At 39.5% G+C, this 19,597-nt stretch overlaps 1 protein-coding gene across 17 annotated transcripts in view; it reads right to left on the bottom strand.

The window, feature by feature from the left end:
• Positions 1 to 19,597, bottom strand: part of MAP4 (microtubule associated protein 4) — a 167,064-nt gene that overhangs the window by 115,274 nt on the left and 32,193 nt on the right. For 5 of the 17 annotated variants that reach the window (XM_089919184.1, XM_089919183.1, XM_089919187.1 and 2 more), the window contains exon 1: positions 11,658 to 15,638. The exons of 1 other annotated variant lie outside the window; for it this stretch is intronic. The gene's annotated coding sequence lies outside the window, so the exon portion shown is untranslated. Of the gene's footprint in view, positions 1 to 11,657; positions 15,642 to 19,597 lie in introns of those variants that run through there. 11 more of the 17 variants (XM_089919188.1, XM_089919186.1, XM_089919190.1 and 8 more) reach the window with 6 other exon arrangements.

The raw sequence follows: 19,597 nt of genomic DNA on the forward strand, positions 1-19,597 counted from the left end.
GGGTGTGACAAAACTGGCAAAATCTTGGAATTTTACAGTCTCTGCTTTAACCTGACACAATGGTATCACTATACTTCAAAATCAATTTTTTTGCTCTACCTTTTCTTCTTAAAGGCAGTTGGGAAGAGTCCTAATATCAGGAAAACATACCAATTGATTTAAAAGGACCCCAATGCCTATTTAAAAACAAAACAAAACTCCTTAGTGTGATATCAAGGCCACACAATCCTAGAAGACCCAGTCCTACCACCTACTACAACCATCAGCACTTTTCCACTTGGGGCTCTCTATATTTTAGTCACATGGGACCAGCTGCCATTTTACAAGCAGACCATTGACTTTATCACTGTATACTCTTGCTCATATTGCTCTCCACACTTCAAATTCTCTTTACTTTCTCCTTGTTAGTCTTGAAATCGAGATCTACATCCTATCACCTTTTCTCTGATTCCTTTTTAGAATCTGTTCTCCCAGTACCATTCAGAACTAATACATCGTCTATACTTCTATTGTAACAAACAGTACAGTCTGATCTATACTGTAGTGAGCTGTATATACTAGCAACTCCTGTAACCTACTAGGTCCCAAAGGGGAAAGACCATGTCTAAGTAATGTGTATATCTTCTCTTAGTGGATTACTTTATACAGAAGATGGGCCAAAACAGCAAAAGCCGACAAAACGAAGGGGATAACTAAACAGACAGTTCTAAAATGGTAAATGGAAGTTCATAAAAACCATGTCTAATCTGAAATTAATCAGAGATGCCAAAGCTACAAAAAGTCAGAACTGGAAAAAGAATCAACAGTGACTTCCCTGGTGGCACAGTGGTTAAGAATCCGCCTGCCAAAGCAGGGGACACGTGTTCGAGCCCTGGTCCGGGAAGATCCCACATGCCGCAGAGCAACTAAGCCTGTGCGCCACAACTACTGAGCCTGTGCTCTAGAACCTGTGAGCCACCACTACTGAGCCCACGTGCCGCAACTACTGAAGCCCACATGCCTAGAGCCCGTGCTCCGCAACAAGAGAAGCCACTGCAATGAGAAGCACATGCACCACAAGGAAGAGTAGCCCCCGCTGGCCGCAACTAGAGAAAGCCCACGTGCAGCAACGAAGACCCAACGCAGCCAAAAATAAATAAATAAAAATAAATTAATTTTAAAAAAAAACCTCAAAGAAAAAAAAGAATAAACAGATTAAAGGTGGAAGGTCATCAGTAATTAAGAATATTCACCTCATTTCTCCTACTTTCTAAACATGGCCCGTGCCAGAGCAATCATGAAAAACAAGCCAACAGGGAGTAACCAGACAAGCCAGCTCTCCATGCTGGTCATCTTATCATTATTAGGCAGGGCAACAAAAATAGCTCTCTGCTTTTAGAAAAGCACAACAACATGATGCAATGTGACAAAAACAAATCGTTTTTTGTTCAAGAGATCAGCTACCACCATCATGTTACTATCACTTTTATAATTATTGCAATGTTAAATCTCTATAGTATCAGCTCACATGTCTCTGTCAAGGAGTAACAAATATATTATAGAATTTTAAGCTACTTAGCCTGGGGAAATTGGATGAAGTAATCACACTTGATCAGCTCTTAGCTTTTGAGAACTATTTTATTTAAGAAAAACCTCTTGGGACTTCCCTGGTGGCGCAGTGGTTAAGAATCCGCCTGCCAATGCAGGGGGCACGGGTTCAATTCAAGCCCTGGTCCAGGAAGATCCCACATGCCGAGGAGCAACTAAGCCCGTGTGCCACAACTACTGAGCCTGTGCTATATAGCCCGTGGGCCACAACTACTGAGCCCACATGCCACAGCTACTGAAGCTCACAAGCTCTAGGGCCTGTGTGCCGCAACAAGAGAAGCCACCGCAATAAGAAGCCCACGAACCACAACAAGAGTAGCCCCCGCTAGCCAGAACTAGAGAAAGCCCGCGTGCAGCAACAAAGACCCAATGTAGCCAAAAATAAATTAAAAAAAAAAAAGAAAGAAAGAAAAACAAAACCTCTCCATCAAGTGAAGTTTCTCTCTGAAGTTCAGAGCCACAGTATGCCACACTTTATTGTAGAAAATGTCAGTGAAAGTGAGGGGAAATGGAAGATAGAACTAAGAGTAGATAGGGATTTGCGATACTTCTGATACCTCTGTAATTATTTATCTACAATGTATGTCTCTTTCAGAGCCCGCCTTGGACTCTGAGTTCTGAGATGCAAAAGACAGCATCTTTTTCACCTTTTATCCTAGGCATCTAGTATAATAAAGGGCCACCTCATAGGCACTCATTAAACGCACAGGCATTCTACTGGTTGTGCTTTGTTCTATATCACGACACCAGCCTTTTCTTGCTGGGGTCGACATTTGCCCAGCTAAAGGAGCCTGCTGGCTCTTCCTTCCACTGTTGGTCCTAGGCACGGAATCAGCATTGGGGCACAGTAGCTCGGCTCTTCTGAGCAGCAAAGAAGATGGCATAAACTCTATGGGAGTACTTAGTAGGCACTTTATAGAACAACCTTAGTGGTGGTAAATGTCTTACCTTTAACATAAAAGTACCTTACAGATGTGTTCAAAAAGAGGGGGAAAAAAGCCTGGAAGTAAAAAATAAAAACAATACTTTTAAGTGAAAACTGAACAAGCAAAGTAAAAAGTCAAAGGAATCTTTCAAGTTATTATTTACCATAACTTTGAACGTTTTACCTGAAATAGAGGAAAAGATCTGAGTTAAAAGTGAAAAGCCACTGGAACAGAATCAATCAGAGACAGAGTTGAGCAATTTCAGTTTTTAAGAGTTAATTCTGAAGGACACCCACAATTGAGAGCTACTGAATTAAGCAATAATCTACCTAATACACTAAAGATAAAGTTCATCAAAATGAAACATAAAACAGGATTTGTAAAACTTAACACTAGAAAGAGATAAAGCTCTCCCTTGTTGGGAGGATAGGTGCTTTAGATCCAGTTTACTAGAAGCAGAGCCTGAAATGGGATTTTTATAGAAGTGGTTTATAGAGGGAGTGCCTTCAGGAGAAAGATGTAGAAGGAAGGGAGCCAGCACTGGTTTCAGCTGAGTCCCCCTCTCTGCCTCTTCCCTGGGAAGCTGTAGAGCACAACAGCAGCACTGAGTCAGTGCCACCATGAGGGAAGGGGGCCAGGTTTCTGTAACCTCGTCAAGGCACTCATTGGCTGAGAGACACACTGGCTGGTTAAGGGGATCCAGACAGGGTACCAGTAGCATCTACTGCAGAACATTCAACTGTGTAACAAAAAGGCATACCAGATTGGTGTACATAAATATCAAGCAAAATCAACTCTAAGCAAAAAATCATTAGTAGAAATAAAATGACAAAAAGTTTAATTCACTGAGTTATCAATATTAAATATCAAACTTGTACATACCTAACAACACAGATGTGTAAAAATACATAAAACTGATAGTAATGAGGAGAAATAGATGAATCCTCCTTCATAGGGGGATATTGTAATACACCTCTCCCAGCAACTGACACATCAAGTAGACAAAAATCAGCAAATACAATATAAGCTATGAGCAACTCAGTATACAGGTTTCAACTACTGGACTACAGAGTACACTGGAGAAGACACTTTCTCTTCTAGCACACATAAAAACTTTCTTTTTAAAATAAATGTATACTAGGAAATAAAGTCTCATATTTTAAAAATTATTATACAATCCACATTTATGAAACATATAAATAAGCTAGAAATAAAAACCTGAATTTTTTAATGTATTAGGAAATTTTAAAACACTACAAATAACCCATGAGTTAAACCATAATAGAAATGAAAAAATACTAGAACTGAATAATACCAAAAATATTATATAGCAAAGTTTGTGGAATACACCTAAAGAGGGAATTTAAGAATGTCTCCAGCCTTAAGTGCTTATATTAGAAAAGGAAGAACAAAATTAATTAGTTAACATACATCTTAAGAGTTAGATAAAAATAAATCTGAAGGAAGGAAATAAAATCATGAACAAAAATAAAGCACAAAGAAACAGAAGAGGATGGACTTCCCTGGTGGCGCAGTGGTTGAGAATCTGCCTGCCAATGCAGGGGACATGGGTTCGAGCCCTGGTCCGGGAAGATCCCACATGCCGCAGAGCAACTAAGCCCGTGTGCCACACTACTGAAGCCCACGCGCCTAGAACCAGTGCTATGCAGCAAGAACCTACCTCAATGAGAGGCCTGTGCACCACAATGAAGATTAGCCCCCACTTGCCGCAACTAGAAAAAGCCCACGTGCAGCAACGCAGACCCAATGCAGCCAAATAAATAAATAAATACATTAAAAAAAAAAAAAAAGACTGATCCTAAAAAAAAAAAAAAGAAACAAAAGCAAAGCAAAAGACCTCTTTGAGGACTGATAAAGTTAACAAACCACTGGGAAGACTGACAAAAAAAGAAGAGAAGGCACAAATGAACAATTTTAGGAAGGAAAATGAATAATGCCACAAATGTAGGAGAAAGAAAAAAAGAGAATATAAAACTATGCCAACAAATTTGAAGATCGGATAAAAAACATCAATTCCTAAAAGAGTATATATCACAAAAACTGATCCAAAATATAATAGAAAACCTAAACAGTACCAAATCAATTAAAGAAATTGAAACAGTATTTTAAAATCTTCCAAATACACACACACACACACACATATCCCACAAAGGGTTTTATAGGAGTTCTACTAAATATTTAAGGTGCTGATCTAACACAAACTCTAGGAATTAGAAAAAGAATGTTCCCCAGCTCATTTTATGAAACTAATATCAATATAAGTATAATATAGTAGAGGCCGGGATCCACACTGGACCACCAGAGGTTCAAATTTGGATTCTACCATTTAGTATCTATGTGACCTTGGGCAAGCTTCTTACCTTCTTTACTTCAGCTTCCTCAAATGTAAGTTGGGGATAACAGAATTAACTACTTCTGGATCTGTTAATATTTAAAATGTTATAACAGTGCCTGGAACACTGTATGTGCTTTAGGTATTTGCTAGTGATTACTATATGATTATTGGTAATATACCCCAATATCAAAACCAGACAAGAATACAGTAATGGAAAATTATAAGCAAAAGTAAACTTATGAACTTAGATCGCAGGTCAGCAAATATTTTCTGTAAAGAGCCAGATAATAAATTGCTTAAACTCTGAGGCCCATACAATCTCTGTCACAAATACAGGCAGTCCTTGCTTTGCAAGGTTCTAACATCCACAAATTTCAATTACCATAGTTTAGCTAAAAACACCAGTCCTTCAACAACCTGTTTCAAGTTCCAGTTACCACAGTATATTAACTGTGAGTAATTGCATAAAGCACAAAATTAGCTGCTAGCTCTTCAGTCTACAAATCACTACATAAATAACAGGTGTGCATCAAGATCAGTGACCTATCACATCACAAAGTATGTTACGGACTGGTCACTGAGCATCTGTTATTCATTTCATGCACAAACAGTTGTGTTGCCTCATCTCCCAGTGATAAACCCATGTGACATTTTATAAAATGGATAGTTGTAAGAGGGAACTGGTCAACAAAAATGAAAGTGCAGCAAAGAACTAAAAAGGAGTAACATTGGAAGTGAAATCCAAATCGAATGTGAATGGAGTTACAGAAGTAACAGCTACGCTGTGGGATGTTGACTCTACCGTCATTCAAAAGACTCTGGATATGGTTAAGAATCCACCTGTCAATGCAGGGGACACGGGTTCGATCCCTGGTCCGGGAAGATCCCACATGCCATGGAGCCACTAAGCCCATGTGCCACAACTACTGAAGCCCGCACACCTATAGCCTGTGCTCCACAACAAGAGAAGCCACCACAATGAGAAGCCTGCACTCCGCAACGAAGAGTAGCCCCTGCTCACCACAACTAGAGGAAGCCCGTGCGCAGCAACAGAGACCCAACACAGCCAAAAATAAATAAATAAAATAAACAAAATTAAAAAAAAAAAAAAAAGACTGGATATGCAGCCGGAGGAATTTAGTGAAGGTGAGCTTATCTATGTGTGTTTGGTAAAAAAGATGAGGATGTCCTGGAGGAAGTGACTTGGGCAAGAAACCTCACATTAAAAGAATTCTCAAATATACTTTGTGACACTGAAAATCCAAACGATAAAATCCTGGAAGCAGATCCAAACTTAGAAAGGAATATGACAACTTGCCAAGGCAGAGAAAACATGCCCATTCCACATCATAAGTCACAAGAAGAGAAGAAACTACTCTTGATAAGTTTTTTACTAAGAAATAAAACATCTTAATTCTCAAAGTTTCTAATGTTTTAAATAACAGTGTACTAAATATTAATCTTCCTATTTTTTTCATTTCCCTATGCATTTTTAACAGGCAACAAGAGAACTTTTAAAGTTTCTGGGGACTTCCCTAGTGGCACAGTGGTTAAGAATCCGCCTGCCCATACAGGGCACACAGGTTCAAGCCCTGGTCCGCGAAGAATACATATGCCGCAGAGCAAGTAAGCCCATGTGCCGCAACTACTGAGCCTGAGCTCTAGAGCCCACGAGCTACAACTACTGAGCCCACAGGCCACAATTACTGAAGCCCGAGCGACTAGAGCCCAAGCTCTGCAACAAGAGAAGCCACCGCAATGAGAAGCCCACGCACCGCAACGAAGAGTAGCCCCCGCTCACGGCAACTAGAGAAAGCCCGCACGCAGCAACGAACACCCAACGCAGCCAAAAAGAACCAAAACAAAACAAAACACTGTCATTATTTGCAGGAAACGTAACTATGAAAATATAGAGAAAATCAAATAAACTATTTGAATTAGTAAATGAATTTATTTAGCAAGGTTGTTGAACTCCAGGTAAATTGCTAAAACTCCAACTGTATTTCCACATACAGCAAAAATAATTGGAAAACAAATTTTTCAAAAATACCACTGACAATGGTATTTTTTAAAAAAACTAAGAATAACTTTAATGAAAAATACCCATGACCACTAGAAAACATATTTAAAAAAAGAGAGAGAAATTAAAGACCTAAATAAATGGCAGGGGCTTCCCTGGTGGCGCAGTGGTTGGGGGTCCGCCTTCCGATGCAGGGGACACAGGTTCGTGCCCCGGTCCGGGAAGATCCCACATGCCGCGGGGCGGCTGGGCCCGTGAGCCATGGCCGCTGAGCCTGCGCGTCTGGAGCCTGTGCTCCGCAACGGGAGAGGCCACAACAGTGAGAGGCCCGCGTACCGCAAAAAATAAATAAATAAATAAAAATAAATGGCAGGATATATCACGATTATGTACTATATACTGGAAGACTCAGTATTTTTTAAAATGTCAACTATTTCCAAACTGATCTACAGAATGAACATTTCCAAGCAAAATTCCAATAGTTTTTTCTTTTTAATTCAAACTCAAAAGCCAATTCTAAATTTTATATAAAAATGCAAAAAGCCAAGAATAGCCAAGACTATGTTAGAGAACAAACTTAGAAGAACTTAAGTTACTGTATTTCAAAACTTACTACTGGATTGAATCATATGAAATTGCTAAAAACTGATGAACTAAAAATGTGCCCATTTCATATGCTTCAACCTACTACATATAAATACAATAATGAAGACACTGTGGTACTGGCACAACTGCCAAGAAAGAGCCCAATACAAGAGAACAGTTTCAAAACAGAACCACTACATATGGACACTTAACTTATGACAAATGTGACAGTGCAGAGCAGTAGGGAAAGAACTGTCTTTTCAATAAGTGGTGTTGAGTCAACTGGATATCCAACTATTGGGGAAAATATATCTTGAGTTCTACCTCACACCATACACAAAAATCAAGTCCAGATGGACAGCAGGTCTAAATGTGAAAGATAAAACAATAAGGCTAAAGGTCAGAATGGTCATCATCAAAAAATCTACAAACAATAAATGCTGGAGAGGGTGTGGAGAAAAGGGAACCCTCTTGCACTGTTGGTGGGAATGTAAATTAATACAACCACTGTGGAGAACAGTATGGAGGTTCCTCAAAAAACTAAAAATAGAACTACCATATGACCCAGCAATCCCACTACTGGGCATATACCCTGAGAAAACCATAATTCAAAAAGAGTCATGTACCACAATGTTCACTGCAGCTCTATTTACAATAGCCAGGACATGGACGTAACCTAAGTGCCCAACGACAGATGAATGGATAAAGAACATATGGCACATATAGACAATGGAATATTACTCAGCCATAAAAAGAAACGAAAATGAGTTATTTGTAGTGAGGTGGATGGACCTAGAGACTGTCATACAGAGTGAAGTAAGTCAGAAAGAGAGAGACAAATACCGTATGCTAACACATATATATGGAATCTTTTAAAAAATGGTTCTGAAGAACCTAGAGGCAGGACAGGAATAAAGACGCAGACATAGAGAATGGACTTGAGGACACGGGGAAGGGGAACGGTAAGCTGGGACGAAGTGAGAGAGTGGCATGGACATATATACACAACCAAATGTAAAACAGATAGCTAGTGGGAAGCAGCCACATAGCACAGGGAGATCAGCTCCGTGCTTTGTGTCCACCTAGAGGGGTGGGATAGGGAGGGTAGGAGGGAGACGCAAGAGGGAGGAGATATGGGGATGTATGTATATGTATAGCTGATTCACTTTGTTATACAGCAGAAACTAACACACCATTGTAAAGCAATTATACTCCAATAAAGATATTAAAAAAAAAAATAAGGCTTCTAAAAGATAATATGAAGAGTGTCTTCATGCTCATGTGGTAAATAAGCAAAGATTTCTTAAACAGGTCACACAATTCACTAACCATAAAGGGCTAGAAATGATAAATTGGACAACATTAAAGAATTTATATCCATCCAAATATACCATTAAGAGAGTGAAAGCAAACCACAGAGTTGAAGATGATATCTGCAATATGTAAAAAGAAAGAACTCATATATGGGACATATAAAGAACTTCTACAAATAAAAAGCACAACAAAACATAACAGTCACCTCTTATAGGAGCCTATCCAAAAATCCAATAAACATAAAAGGTGCTTACTTTTACTAATCACCAGGGGATAGGTAAATTAAAACTACTCTGATATCCAATAAATACATGTCAGAATTGCTAAAATGAAAAAGTCAGATAATATCAAGCATCAGGAAGGATGATCAGCAACTAGGCCTCTCCTGCACTGCTGTAAATTGATACAATCATTTTACACAACAGTAAACACAACAGTAAATCACTGTTTATAAGAATTTGTATATAAACTCTTACATTCATGTACAAGAATGTCAAAGCAGTATTATTCATAATAACAAGAACCTGATAACAACCCAAATGTACATCAATAGAGAACAGATTAACTGTTATATTAATACATATAATAAAATCAATACAGCATTGAAAATGAATTAACTACAGATATACATATCAACATGGTTGAATTTCAACACATAGTGTTAATGGAATCATACATTTGTACTCTATATTAAAATAAACACAAAGATTAATTCCTAGTGATATGTATATTGTAAGATATGAATTCAGTGTGAAAGGAGTTATAATGTGTGACACACTACTAGACCCATTCTTATAATCTTCTATGCATTTTATTTTGAATCTACTGTATTTAGCACAGAGTCTGGCAGGAACATAATAAAACATTTATTAAATAAACAATAAAATAAACACAAAGAGAGGCACAAATTCAGAATAGCAATACTCTCTGGCGTGGAGAAAATCAAAAAGGAAGAGACAACAAGGGGTTTAGAAAAGTCCAATTTCGTAAGTTGGGTGGTAGATTCATAGATATTTATCTTTTTATTATCTTTACATTTTGCACATATTTACACACAAAAAGGTACATATAACATATCACAGCAAAAAAGGGGATGGGGGAGACAGGGATGATGGAGGGAGCAGAGAGACAGGGACAGAAGGGAGAAAGGAGAAAAAAAGAAAATTCCCCAGGCAGTATCTACCAAGTTATGAGAAACAGTTTTGCTTCTGACTTCTAATAGCAACACTGGATGCTAGAAAGCAATGGAGTGATGCCTTGAGAACTGAGATAAATTATTTTGAACGTAGAGTTTTATACCTGACCCATCTATGCAGTCAGGACCAAAGCAGGAAATTCAAACATGCAGTAAATCCAAAAAGTGTACTTTCCAGACACCCTTTCTAAAAATGAACTTTCAGCACAGACTCCAGGAAAATGACAAATGAACACAGCATCCTAGGAAAGCCACAGTATCAAAGTAATAGTACAATTAACCTATATGAGAAAAAAAAAGAAATCCCAGGATGATGGTTATGCACTAGGATCTAGAAACAACTCTGTACAAAATTAATCTTTCCAAAAATAGCATAATTTTTGTCCTTTTTTTTTTTTTTTGGCTGCACCCTTGAGAATGCAAGATCTTAGTTCCTCGACCAGGGATCAAACCCATGCCTGCTGCAGTGGAAGCGCAGAGTCTTAACCACTGGACCACCAGGGAAGTCCCCCAAAGCAGTATAATTTTTAAAAGCTAAAGACTTAGACATTTGGTACACATAGCATATATTTTTCTGCCAACAACAAAAAAAGGCAACTGGGATTTCCCTGGCGGTCCAGTGGTTAGGACTCCTCACTTTGACTGCCAAGGGCCTGGGTTCAATGCCTGGTCTGGGAACTAAAAAAAGAAAAAAAAAAAGGCAACTGCAAAGGGAGGGGCGGGTTTGATTCACCAGAGGGGTAACTACACAAGAAAGTATTGATTCAAATACAATGCAAACTTAACTGTGGCATTCTTTTGAGATAATTATATATTTTAAGAAAAAAATGAATTTAATACTTAGGCTTACAACATTCTTATCAGATTTACTAACATAGGATGGATCCATGAGGAATGATATGTTTTGGTCTTAAGTACAAAATGGTATATATAATGGATCACAGAAAGGGGGTTGGGGGGGATAACTAAAACAGCAGCTGAAATCAAAGCTGAAAGGCTTTTGCTGACTCTAAGTTTAATCTTAAGTGGGCAGAAGGCAAAGAGAACTTTGCCTCCTCACTGGAATGTGCTTCTTTATTGGTCTGCAAGTCTGCATGTGCTGACCTTTAAAAGACAGTGTAAGGTTTCTCTGTTCTCCCTTCTGCTAGTGGGCTGACAGACTGAACATGGGTGGACAATGACTTGGTGGCTCTGGTGTTGGCTGTGTTCAATATTCTAGTGTATTTCTTGTATAAGCAATGGGAGATTTTTGCCATAGATGCATTTTTAATCCTTCAAAAATAAGCAAGGCATAATGAGGTTCAAAAAAAGTTTAAGCAGAAATGAAAAGAAAATAACATGATATAACTATCTTGGGGTAAAAAAACAAAAAACAAACAAACAAAAACACTTTCCTAAATATAGCAAGCACCAAAGAGTTTACAAACTAAAATAACAAAGAGTCCCAAACTAAATTTCTTTTAAGAAAATTTGGAAGTAAAGTCTGAGTAATCAAAGGTACAAAAAGTAGCACGCAATAGGAGATTTTTGTGGTGAATACAGAATCTAAGAATGTATTATACAAACTGAATGGGAGTACAGCATAGATGCTCAATGCTCAACCAATCCGCTTTCTTCTTCCTAGGCACTCAGAAAAACATCTCCCACCCACATCCCTTGCAGTTGAGACCATACTAGGTTCTAGACAGCAGGATTCCAGCTGAAGTAATATGCTTCCCCACAAAACATTCATCGAGAGATCTTTCTTGCTGGTGCTCTTTGTTGTCAACCAAATGAATGCAAAGGAGCTGGAATTCTTCAATCACCACATGAAGCAAGAAATAAACTTTGTGTTAAAGCACTGAAATGCTAGATATATTAGACAGCATTAATTACACTAATTCAGGGATCTTACATATCTAACATACTCATTTTACAAATAAAATGAGAAAGAGACTTTCCAAAAATTACTCTAGTTGTTGAAAGAACCAGGTTCTTCTTTGTTACAGACCACAGAAAAGGCAGCAAGATAAACAGCTGTTCACATAAACATGAGGGGTCTTAAACTTCTTTTTAAAAATGCTTGTGAAAATCTCAGAGGGGGGCTTCCCTGGTGGCGCAGTGGTTGAGAGTCCGCCTGCCGATGCAGGGGACACGGGTTCGGGCCCCGGTCCGGGAGGATCCCACATGCCGCGAAGCGGCTGGGCCCATGAGCCATGGCCGCTGAGCCTGCGCATCCGGAGCCTGTGCTCCGCTGTGGGAGAGGCCACAACAGTGAGAGGCCCAGGTACCGCAAAAAAAAAAAAAAAAAAAAAATCTCAGAGGCATCCATCCCAAACAGTATGATTGACATTGGCTCTCACATCTGAGTTGTATCTTAAAATATGGCTGAAATTATTAAAAACTTTTTATACCATAACAGACTAATAAATTACATAAAACATTATATAATTTGTTACTCTATTACTTCCTTATTTTCTTTTTTTAATAAATTTATTTATTTTATTTTGGCTGTGTTGGGTCTTCATTGCTGCGCGGGCTTTCTCTAGTTGCAGCGAGCAGGGGCTACTCTTTGCTGCAGCGTGCGGGCTTCTCATTGCGGTGGCCTCTCTTGTTGCAGAGCACGGGCTCTAGGCGTGTGGGCTTCAGCAGTTGTGGCTCGTGGGCTCTAGAGCACAGGCTCAGTAGTTGTGGCACACGGGCTTAGCTGCTCCACAGCATGTGGGATCCTCCCGGACCAGGGCTCAAACCCGTGTCCCCTACATTGGCAGGCATATTCTTAACCACTGCGCCACCAGGGAAGCCCCTTATTTTCTAAGAAGTAATTTTAATGTATTATACTATGTAAGTAGACATCATGTGAAAACAGTATTTGTGATCATTTCTATGAAGAGTACCATGGGCACTAGGTCTACGGTCAAATACACAGCTTCAGGTTATGCCTTTATTTCTACAGGAGAAAGAAAAAATCCAAGGTTTTAATAGTATCTCAAGTCAAATTTAAAATAATTTGCCATTGGCAGATCATCTGGCCTCTCTTAACCTCAGCCATAAACTGGATAAAAGGTCTGGGGCAAATCACCTCACTTTATTTGTAAAGAGAATTATCCAGGACTTCCCTGGTGGCGCAGTGGTTAAGAATCCACCTGCCAAAAAAAAAAAAAGAAAGAAAGAATCCGCCTGCCAATTCAGGGGACACGGGTTCAAGCCCTGGTCCGTGAGAATCCAACATGCCGTGGAGCAACTGAGCCCATGTGCCACAACTACTGAGCCTGCGCTCTAGAGCCCACAAGCCACAACTACTGAAGCCCACGCGCCTAGATCTTGTGCTCCACAACAAAGAGAAGCCACCACAATGAGATGCCCACGCACCACAATGAAGAGTAGCCCCTGCTCGCCGCAACTAGAGAAAGCCTGTGTGCAGCAACGAAGATCCAACGCAGCCAAAAAATAAATAAATTTATTTTTTTTAAAAAAAGAATTATCCAGAAGTCCTTTTTAAGCCTACCATTTTGACTATGATCTCACTCTGTTCAGGTCAACAAAATGTATTGAAAGGCTTCCCTGGTGGCGCAGTGGTTGAGAGTCCACCTGCCGATGCAGGGGACACGGGTTCGGGCCCCAGTCCGGGAGGATCCCACATGCCGTGGAGCAGCTGGGCCCGTGAGCCATGGCCGCTGAGCCTGTGTGTCCAGAGCCTGTGCTCCACAACGGGAGAGGCCACAACAGTGAGAGGCCCACATACCGCAAAAAAAAAAAAAAAAAAGTATTGAATATTTATTAAGTGGAACGACATAAAATTATTGATATTTGATTGGTTTGGGGGTTTTTTTTTTAAATAAATTTATTTATTTATTTTTGGCTGCGCTGGGTCTTCGCTGCAGCGCACAGGCTTCTCATTGCAGTGACTTCTCTTGTTGCGGAGCATGGGCTCTAGGTACATGGGCTTCAGTAGTTGTGGCACGCGGGCTCAGTAGTTGTGGCTCATGGGTTCTAGAGCGCAAGCTCAGTAGTTGTGGCACACAGGCTTAGTTGCTCTGCGGCATGTGGGATCTTCCCAGACCAGGGCTCGAGCACGCGTCCCCTGCTTTGGCAGGTGGATTCTTAAGCACTGCGCCACCAGGGAAGCCCAATATTTGTTTTTGACCTATCAAAACTGCATTTTTGTATGGCTTAACCTAATACTAAGCGCTATGCACTATGTTAAAAAATAATTTTTTTAGGTATGTATACAAACGTACACTTTTTTAGAAAAAAACTAGTATATTGATTTAGGGGCTCCTGACTGCTGTCATTAGATCTAAAGAGCAAAGTCTATACATCTGAACAGAAAAACCTTTCACATACTCTCTTCTCCTGAGTACTTATAGCTATGTGCTATTTACAAAGAAGCGACACAATTTCTGTTAATTAGTATACTGTATCAGAATACTAATTCAAATGTTTTGGCCAAAATTGTTGCAGTAACTGGGTAAACATAAATCCCACCTGTCTATTATTCCATCAGTTTAGACTGCTACTTAAAGATTTAGGATTAAGTTTGCCTTGTGAGGCTCACAGATGATTAAATTACTTGTAAATAGCCATTCCCATGAAAGACTAAGTCATGAATGCTCATGTTACAACCTAATCAAATACAAAAACTTTGGCAATCCTAACAAAACAGGAATTTAGACTGGCCCTTAGGATAGAGATATGTTTATTAACCAAATCGCCTAACAAAGATACTTCAAGATACTTTATTCCAAAGACAACATTTAGAGCCAAATGAACATATTTTTACAAAAATCCTATAGCTGGGGACTTCCCTGGTGGAGTAGTGGTTAAGAATCCGCCTGCCAATGAAGGGGACACGGGTTCGAGCCCTGGTCCAGGAAGATCCCACATGCCACGGAGCAGCTAAGCCCATGAGCCACAACTACTGAGCCTGCACTCTAGAGCCCGCGAGCCACAACTACTGAGCCCACGTGCCACAACTACTGAAGCCCATGCGCCTAGAGCCCGTGCTCTGCAACAAGAGAAGCTATCGCAATGAGAAGCCCGTGCACCACGAGGAGTAGCCCCCGCTCACTGAAACTAGAGACAGCCCGCGTGCAGCAACGAAGACCCAACGCAGCCAATAATAAAAATAAATTAATTTTTTTAAATGTCTTACTTTCCTGGAAGTTACAACCACTAACTCCTTTGAAGAGTTTTAATCAATGACATGAAAAGTTCTGTCCTGATACCTCTGCTTTAAGGAAAGAGCAAGAATGCATACTCCTATTTCCTAAGGCAGTAATCTAATGGTTTAAAATTCTATATATTACAGCTACAGACCACTAGTTTAATGGCATTTTACATGATACATATTTTAAGATTTAGTACTATATTGCCATAAAACCACAGCAAAAGGAGATAGAAAAGAATGGGAGAAAGAAGTCTAAATTAGGAACAAGCCTAAATATTTTCCCATAAGTATGACATTTCCACTCTGTTCAAACACAGAGAGGGACTTCCCTGGTGGCGCAGTGGTTCAGAATCCACCTGTCAATTCAGGGGACACAGGTTTGAGCCCTCATCCGGAAAGATTCCACATGCCACGAAGCAACTAAGCCTGTGTGCCACAACTACTGAGCCTGCGCTCTAGAACCCGCGTGCCACAACTACTGAGCCCGTGTGCCACAACTACTGAAGCTCACGCACCCTAGAGCCCGTGCGCCCCAACTACTGAGCCCACACACCGCAACTACTGAAGCCTGCGTGCTCTAGGGCCCATGTGCTGCAACTACTGAAGCCCACACACCCTAGAGCCCACGCACCACAACTACTGAAGCCCGTGCACCTAGAGCCCGTGCTCCACAGCAAGAGAAACCACTACAGTGAGAAGCCCACGCACCGCAACCAAGAGTAGCCCCCACTTGCCGCAACTAGAGAAAAAGCCCATGTGCAGCAATGAAGACACAACGCAGCCAAAAATAAATTAATTAATTTTAAAAAAACACAGATAAAGTTTAATTAAAATCTTCTGGGGCATTCCAGTAAGCAACAAGCACACCTGGTGTCCAGGGCTTGGTTTCTAATACCATCTCTTACACAGGAAACAGGGCTCCTTGGAGAAATGACTAATTCTAGGACTGGGACAGAAAATATACAAGCAAAGCCTGGAATATCTTGTAATGCCAGAAAGTTAGGAAATGCTATAAAAATAATAATTAATTAATTAATGAGGGAATGTGAAAGGCACACAGGGGTCAAATGAAAGAGCTTCCAATGACCAAAGCTGGAACAATCTGAGCAACAAAATACAGTATTGGATTGTAACCCAAAATACAAAATAAGTATTCATGAATCCATACTGGTATAAATAATGATTGAATAAATTAGTGATGGAGAATAAATAAATCTACCATGAAGAAGAATTCCAAAGAATTAGTCTAGACATTCCAGCTTCTAGGTGGTAGAACTTAACCCTGATTCCTTAAGTGTGGGTGGGTCACATAGTGACCTCCTTCCAAAGAGTACAATAATGAAAAGGGAGACAAAAGAGAAACCTGACAAACACTAACGAAACCAGGTGATCAAGATTAACGTTAACAGTGATGAGTTATGTTGACAGTATGTGCCCTTGATATGTGATAAGAATGGCATTTTACCTCTATAATCTTCCTCTCATAAACTGTAACCCTGGTCTAGTCATAAGAAAAAGATCAGATAAATCCCAGTTGAAGGAATTCTACAAAATATCAGACTAGTACTCCTCAAAACTGTCAAGATCATGAAAAAAAAGATCATCAAAAATCAAGTCTGAGAAACTGTCCTAGCCAAGAGAAGCCTAAGCATAACAACTAAATGTAATACGGTATCCTGGATGAGACCCAGAACAGAAAAGGGTCGTTAGGTAAAAACTAAATCCAAACAAAGTATGAACTTTAATTAATAATAATGTATCAAAATTGGTTTATTAATTGTCACAAATATACCATACTAATGTAAGATGTTAATAATAGGAGGAGATCCTAACAACTTTTCTATAAATCTAAATCTATTTTCCATAAGTTACAAAATTAATTTAAAATATATTTAGATGGGCTTATTTACATAAAAATATTGATGCAATCATTATGTTGTCTTTATTTCTGAACATGGTCAAAATGTACACTTCCAAAGTGACCAGGGAGTTTGCTCTATGGCTGTAGGTAAGCACTTGAATGGCTAGTGCCGTTTCAGTATTTAACATTGTTTAAGCATCAAAAATCATGAACCTGGGCCTTATTTACAGAAATTTCTGAAATACAGAAAAATATAAATTGCCCACAATATATCCCCTATTTTCCCCAGGACAGGTATTCAGAAACAGATCTAAAGAAAAAAACAGTACAGTACTACACAATCCACTGGTCAGCTGAATCCACCATAGATACGGAGGGCTGGATATGGAACTTAAGCACCAGGGTATTTTGGTATCTGAAGTGGGTCCTAGAACAAATCCCCTATGAATACCGAGGGACAACTGTATACAACGTCTGTCTTTAACATTCTAGTAACAAACTTTATTCACTTCCAACTTAAATCTGACCAATGACCAAAAACTGCACTCTCACACAATCTACAATTTCATGGAGAAACTTACTATGGAAGAAAGTCTGTATAAGTGACGTCCAAGTCTCTAATCACTGAAAACTATCTGGCTCTCCATTAAAGCTTCAAATCTGAAGTTCTACCACTGGTACTATTGAAACAGGAGAGAAGGGAGCAGGGCATAACCTCTGAAAGAATGACATAGCCTGAGGACATGACATAAACGGATTAGAACCAAATGGGTCTAAGATGGTGGACAAGTCGACTTCCACTAGACCTTGAACCTTAGTATATGCTCAATGTAACACATCAGCAAGCTAAATGACACACCCACAGGCGCCACGACAGTTCTAAGGCGACCATAAGGATCAAAAAGTGGGCGGTGGCCCAATTCCTGAAAATCCCTGCCCCTTCCCGAAAGAGCTGGAATACTCCTCCCACTCACTAGCCTATGAAATTACCCACCACTATAAAAACTGACAACCCCATATCCTGGTTCCTTTCTCACCTTCTGAGATGGCCCACTCCCTCTGTCTGTGGAGTGTGTTTCTCTCTAAATAAATCCACTTATTACCTATCACTTTGTCTCTCACTGAATTCTTTCTGTGATGAGACATCAAGAACCTGAGCTTCATTAAGTCCTGAAACCAGGTGTGTGATCTCAGTTGGAACACTGTGGGTTTTGGCCGCATGGGTTCAAGTCCCAATCAGGGTTTTGGCTGGGTTCGAGTGCCAGCTGTGTGCGTTCAAGTCCCAACTGAGGTGGCACGGTTTCACTATTAACTCTAACTTCATTTTGTAGATTCACAAACAGTGACCAACTCTAATGAGGACTTATATTTATTACACTCAAAGAAACAAAACAAAATAACTTAGCAATGTGTGTCTGATATTTCCAACCAAATCACAAAAAAGGGGCATTTGAATACAAACTCCTTATTTTATAAGTGAGAAAAGAGCCAAGGGGATTAACAAAGATACTTATTCAAGGTCATCTTGAATCTCAACTAGAACCAGGATTTCTTCTCAGCCCTATACTATTCCAAAGAAGCAAACAAGGGCAAGATAAAGGGTATTATAATTCTGACCATTTCCTATGCTAGGTTAGAAAGCTTTAGTTTTCTCAGAGGTCAACAAAATAAGCCAGCCTACCTATAGGAAATAGCACCAAGTAGCTATCCTTTTTTTAAGTGACATGCCCTCCTGACACAGATTCTTGTCTCCTATTTAATTATCAATTCTTGAATTGTGCCACTATTCAATATCCATGATGTGAAAATTGAAGCCTTGGTTAAAGCTTATAAGTGTTCAACTTAATTTGGTACAAACAGAAGAGTGAGTGTATTAATTTTCCTCCCAGTTATCCTTAATAATTTTTCTTTTTCTTTTGTTATTGAGATGAAATTTACAGAACATACACTTAAGCATTTTTTTTTAATTTTTTAAAACATTTTGAAGTATACAATTCCATGGCATCAACCTTTCTTTAGTTTCAAAATGCCAAATATTTTTCATTAGAGATGCACTAATCCAAATGTAGAAGGACTACTGTTTTCAATTAATTCGTCACATCTCAAAGAAGGCCTAAACCCAGGTTCCAACCTTAAGTGTGGCCTGAGCCCCTTTATCATTCTAATCTCTTTCCACACGTGGCCAGCCACAGTGCAGAGGTACTGTGCCAAGCACCTTTCACCTTCTTCCACATATCAGTAGTATTCTATCACACTCTCCTGCCCTGAACATACCCACAAAGTCAGGCTTATTGTGTGGTTAGCCAACCCGGCAGCCTTTTGTTTCAGCAAATACTTCAAACTTTGCAAACTAGTTAGGAAGGAATGATCTCATCCCACTGACCCAACAGCCAACTTTATCAAAAAAGCTTTTTGTTACAAGCTGTGATAACCTAGGAAACCAGATCTATTTTTACTGTACAGGCATGGAAAAGGAAAAGAAGAAATCATAAGGAAAAAAACAGCTCACATGTTGACCATTTTTAAAAATCACTTATTCTCCAGAATTTCCCCCATTCTTTGATATCTGGCTGCAAGTGAACAAAAAGAAAGACTTTTAGAATT

Source organism: Delphinapterus leucas, chromosome 10 (assembly GCF_059928025.1).
Source record: "Delphinapterus leucas isolate spDelLeu-1000000601 "Yukka" chromosome 10, BTC_Dleu_Yukka2, whole genome shotgun sequence".
Lineage (NCBI taxonomy): Eukaryota > Metazoa > Chordata > Mammalia > Artiodactyla > Monodontidae > Delphinapterus > Delphinapterus leucas.